At 45.9% G+C, this 5,729-nt stretch overlaps 1 pseudogene; it reads left to right on the top strand.

Annotated features, from left to right (window-relative positions):
* The first annotated feature begins 1,640 nt into the window (after positions 1 to 1,640).
* On the top strand, positions 1,641 to 5,070 carry LOC123073625 (S-norcoclaurine synthase 1-like; annotated as a pseudogene).
* Positions 5,071 to 5,729: the final 659 nt, after the last annotated feature.

Below are 5,729 nucleotides of genomic sequence, written 5' to 3'. Positions count from 1 at the left end.
CCTTTTTGCCTTTTCCTCCACACTGACATTAATTGACTTCTTATACTTCTAGGCACAACCATTGCTGGTGGATGAATTTTGGAGCTGAAGTGTTGCATGATGCATTTGGATGACTGTTTGGTTTGATTTGCTAATGTACTTAAATGATTCAACAAATAATAATATAGTTTGTGAGATTTGGAACACTTGTATTTTTGAATGGTAAATGTCCGTCTGCCAACATATGTAGCAACATTACGTGGACCCACACACTACTGCCAATTTGGCATTGTGGGTTCACACGTCTGAATAACACAAACATCAACTAAGTTATGGTAATGTGATGATAAAATGTCTGCTTTTTATCATAATTTATATGGAGACCGTATAGTCTTGATAGGCGACGACTCCAGCCCACCGGAGATGACACGCCGGTGCAGCCCTCCATCCCCAAATCCAAACGAGTGAGGAGGGCGCAAGAGTGAACCCCTGATGTAGCAGTGACTCCAACCCCCAAATCCACACAATAGAGGAGTGCTCTGGAAGATAAACCAGAGAAGATTGCAAACATTTCAAGAAGATGGAAAATGAACCATAGAATAAAACCAAATGGAAATATATTCCAAAGAAATCGTGAAAAATCAAGGAGCAAAATCAAGAAAAAAATCCCTCCTTCATTACCATGCCTGAGGACTGAGGTTAATCTCATCTCTTTCGTCCTCCTTTTCGTCCTCCTAATTAAGGAGTGTTTGATTACCCATAACTTTACCTTTTTTTAGTTTAGCCTATAAGCCAAAATAATATTACCTGTTTATGAGCTTTTGGCAGTTTGGATTTTTGCTTGCTAGCCTACCTGCCGAACGCCACGAGCTAGCCCCTCGCAAAAAAAAAATAATAATAATAATAAATAACGCCACGAGGCAGCTTTCAGCTGCAAGATAAATGACCACTAATCAACATGACCTAAGAGGATTGAGAGGAAATCGGACAGTCAAAAACATCAAAAAAGAATATCCGACAACTACAAATGCTAATGACCTGAGATGGCTAAAAAGTTGCAAGTACTAGAAACTAATTCCGTCTTGGTTTTTTAGGCCCCCTCTTATTTTGGACTAATGTTTGACCAATAAATTTAACTAATAAAATGTAAACTATATGTCATAAAAATTATATCTTCAAAAAGCTTTTTAAAATAAAAATTCAAGAGTGTACTTTTTGTAGCATATATTTTATATTTTATTAGTCATATGAATGCCTTAAAATACTAGGGGGTGTAATAAACCCGGACGGATGTACTAGTAGATACAAGTCAACATGCACCCCGCGATCATTAATTTCTGATTTGCAGTCTGCTCTTTCCAAGCTCAGAATTTTTCTGGTGGGCCCAATAGGAATAATTAATAATTGTCATTAATTTTTGGTTTAATATCCTCCTCGCAATCTTCATGTGCATCTCCTTAAACGACCTGTACAACTGGACGAAAGAGAAAGTACCTTTTTATGAGCTTTTGGCTTTGGCATTTTGCTCGCTAGCCAACCTTGTGAACGACGGACAAACGTGCCGGCCGGCCAGATTTTCACCCACAAGATAAACCACCCACGAGGTGCGCTGTGAGTTGTGAGCATTGAGAGCAAGCACAATAATCTATCAGTGAGATCCCATGGACGACGCCAAGCCGCGGAACCTTGGCGGCTCGCTGCCCGTGCCCAACGTGCAGGACCTCGCCGCCCGGCGTGATGAGCTCATGCTCACGCCCACCCTCCTCGACCGCTACGTGCGACCGCAGCTCAACATGGTCCACCTTCGTCCCGACGCCCCTGCCTGCGAAGAGCATGAGCAGGTCCCCGTCATCGACCTCGACCGGCTCCTCGACCTCGCCGGCGGATGGGAGGAGGAGGCCACCAGGCTGCGGGCGGCCTGCAAGAACTGGGGCTTCTTCCAGGTGGTGAACCACGGGATACCCGAAGAGACCATGGAGGAGATGAAGAGAAACGTCATGGGATTCTTCGCGCTCCCGCTGGTGAAGAAGGCGGCCCTCGCGCAGGAGCCCGGAGAGATCGAGGGGTATGTGCTGGAATTTAGTCTTTTTTGGCACAGCCCAATCACTATTCCAGAAATTCCTAAATAAATCCTAAAGGCCCCATTTATGCAAGGCAAGGGATACTATTAAAGTTTAGTCCTACATTGCTAGTTTAGTGAGAGTTGGACCTTCTTATAAGGGAGGTTCTTTCCCCACTTATATGAGCATGAGATCAAGAGGAACATCCACGCGCGCTCCTCCTCCGACACCCGCACTACGGGTTTGAGCCGATGTCTAAATTTTTGCCACGCACTACGGGTATACGAAAGGTCACTCGGGAGCTGGAAAGTTTTTGGTGTAGTGGATATTAAATACGAACGCTGCACCCTTCGGCTGCTGCCTGTTCGTTTCGTCTCCCGCGTTCCCTTGAGCTCCCGGCGCAGCCTCTCGCCTCCTTCTCTTGTGCCTATAAAAGGGAGGTCGCTCCTCTCAGAGAGACGCACCAGAACAACACAACCCTCTCGCCTCAAGGCCTCCGAAACCACACCTCTTTAAGGTTTTTGGGGAGCGCTCCGCGCGACTACTGACTTCTTGATCATGGACCCCGGCGACTACTTCCACGACGACGACTTCTTCCTCGACGTCGACAACCTCATCGACGACATGGCTGGCGAGGATGTTGACCCCAAGTCCAGTGCTTCTGCTGCTGTCCCGTATGTGTTCTTGCTCTTTCTGTTAGAAGTCCTGCCATAGTTCTTTGCTCTTGTGTCTATTGTACATGTGTTCAGTTCAAGTTCATATATGCAGACGCTATTTACCTTCTCTCTGTCAGATTGCATGACTTGCTTTATCTCTGTTATATTAGTCATGCTTTATCTAGTATTTTCGGTAGTAAAATTATTTGGTAAATTGCTCATATTTCTAACAGTATGACCAGGCGTTCATCGTCTCAGAGGAGCAGACGCTCGACTAGGCCGACATGTTCTTTCTCCTCAGGCAGCCACCCGACCTCCGCCTCTGGCCACGTTCAAGTAAGTAAATCCATGGAGTAATAGCTAACTCATAGCAGAGAAAAATCAAACGGGATTGTTAAATCTCAGTAGAGTTAACAAAGTCTCAGTTGATGCTATACTTGTTAGATCTTACATGAAGATTCGTGTAAAATTTTCATTCAAATTCTTTTCTTTTTTATATAGAGTGAGTTTCGGTTTTTACCCCCTATTTTGAAATTTTTGACACTAATTACCCCATTTAACGAGTTTTCATCCGTTTTACCCCATTTAGCAGAAGTGTTGTCATAATTTACCCCATTTAAAATTTTGTGAGCGTTCTGATTTGTGGGTCACAATTGTCTGGTCCAGCTGCCATGCCACGTGAACCGGGTCGCGCAGCTTCTCCTAACCGGCTCTGCCCGATGGAGGCCGCTCGTGTCGTGTCCAACACACAACGCCCGAGTCAGCCACTCGCCTCCAGTCGCTTCTCGCTTACGTTGCTCACCCCCAATCGATGCATCGCCCGTCCAGGCTTCCGCCACACGCTCCCGCCAGGTTCGCTCGAACATAAATGATTTCATATTATATCAGTATATTTACACCACTTTAATTTGATCCACAGAGTCATGCATATATTTACACCACTTTAATATGATCCACAGAATCATGCATACTTAAGGTCGTATATGATAATACTGAAGAAAAATATACATGATTTCAGATTATATATTAACAATTTCTCCTATAATTTATTCAATGGTAACATGCCATGCTAATCAAGTTCAGTCATCTCATCAGAATACTTCTTCAAACCTAACTACCAGGGGTGATAAAGAGAGAATGCGGTAATGCATATGGGAGTGGAGAAGATTGTCATACCAGCTGCCATCCACTCCGACGATCGCCAACAGCCATGCCTCTTGCCTGCCGCTCATCGGCTACGTCGTCCTGCCCCATCCTAGCGAAGGAGGCAGTGGTTTGGGGCAGGATTGTGCATGTGATTGGAAGGAATATGAGTGATGTGTGCAGTGAATAATGGAGGCCAACATGGTGCGGCCCAACTCAGGCGTTGTGCATTGGACGCGAGCGACCTGTTCTTGTGCGCTCATATCAGGCCGGGAGAGTCGGGAGAAGCTGCAAGGACCGATTCAGCAGGGAGAAACCCGTCAATGTGACATGCCAGCTAGACGAGATAATTGGGATCCGTCGGTGAGAACACACACAAAAATTTAAATAGGGTAAATTATGGCAACAATTTCGCTAAATGGGGTAAAACAGATGAAATCATGTTTAATGGGGTAAATGGTGTCAAAATTTTCAAAATAGGGGGTAAAAACCGGAATTCACTCTTTTATATATTCTCACACTTGGCAGAGACTTCGTTAAGTCTTAGTCGACTGAGATCTAGCCACACCCAAAATAAAATCGTCGTCGATCCTATGTCGACAGCCACCGCTATGTGATGACTGATGAGCATGAGCTCCGGTTGATTTGTTTGTCGTGGCAGGACTTGCTTGTAGAGCTACTCTGCGGAGGTGCAAAGGGTGGCAGGCGAGCTGCTGCGAGCCATGGCGGAGAACCTGGGCGTGAGGGGCCACACGTACATGACGAGGTTGGCCACGTCACAGGCAGTGAGGATGAACTACTACCCGCCTTGCCCGGAGGCGCAGGTGGACAGGGTGCTGGGCCTGTCGCCGCACTCGAACGCCGTCGCGCTAACCCTGCTGCTGCAGGTTAGCCCGGTCCACGGGCTGCAGATCAGGAGGAACGGCGGGTGGGTCCCGGTCATGCCGCTCCCCGGCGCCCTTGTCGTCAACGTCGGCGATGTGGTTGAGGTGCTGACCAACGGGAGGTACAAGAGCGTCGAGCATAGGGCGGTGGTGAACGCATGCGAGCAGCGGATGTCCATCGCGGCGTTCCACAGTGCGAAGTTCGGTGGCATGTACGGAACGCTGAAAGAGGTCGTCGGAGACAACGAGGCCCGGTACAGGACTGTCAGCGTCGAGGAGTACACCAAGCTTATGCTCTCCAGCAAGCTCGACGGCAAGAACATCATAGACGCAATGAAGATCAATTGATAGCAATACATGGTGATCACTATGGTGTTCACTAGAGTCTCTGTTTTTTTTAACATCATAAACTTTATTCCTCAAACAATTGACATATCGTTTATATTGTGGGGAAGAATAAAGTCGAGGATAATAGAGTCCCAGAGTTCAACGAACTAGAAACAAAAAAAAGTTTAGCTAAGCTATCAGCAACCACATTAGCTTCTGAAACAATAATCGTAGTCATTACTAGCAAAATCCATAGCGAGTTGAACACATTCTGCTATTACTGCCACATCAGGACCCATACAATCATGTGCTCGTGTAATAGCCTTGACCGCAAGTATGCTATCTGATTCAATGTATAACATATTGCATCCAGTTCTCCGTACTAAGTATAGGCCATTCCGAACAGCAGTCAACTCCGCTGATTCTGCACTACGAACATGGGGTAGAACCCAAGTTCCTACCGTAATAAAATTGTCTTTATGGTATCTCGCCACCGCTCCACTAGAGTCTCTGTTAACGAGGATGAGTATTAAGTTTTGATGTTTCCTATTTCAGGCAACTAAATTTGTTTTCCGTAATAAAATCGTTTTCCGTTTTAGTCCATTTCATATTCCTGGTCTCTTCTATTTTTCAGTGTTGGTGTTTTGTTGTATGAAGACTGATTTCTACTGCTATGTTGT

The sequence above is a fragment of the Triticum aestivum genome, chromosome 3D (genome assembly GCF_018294505.1).
Source record: "Triticum aestivum cultivar Chinese Spring chromosome 3D, IWGSC CS RefSeq v2.1, whole genome shotgun sequence".
NCBI classification, from domain to species: Eukaryota; Viridiplantae; Streptophyta; class Magnoliopsida; order Poales; family Poaceae; genus Triticum; species Triticum aestivum.
This window is presented reverse-complemented; position numbering and strand designations above follow the sequence as displayed.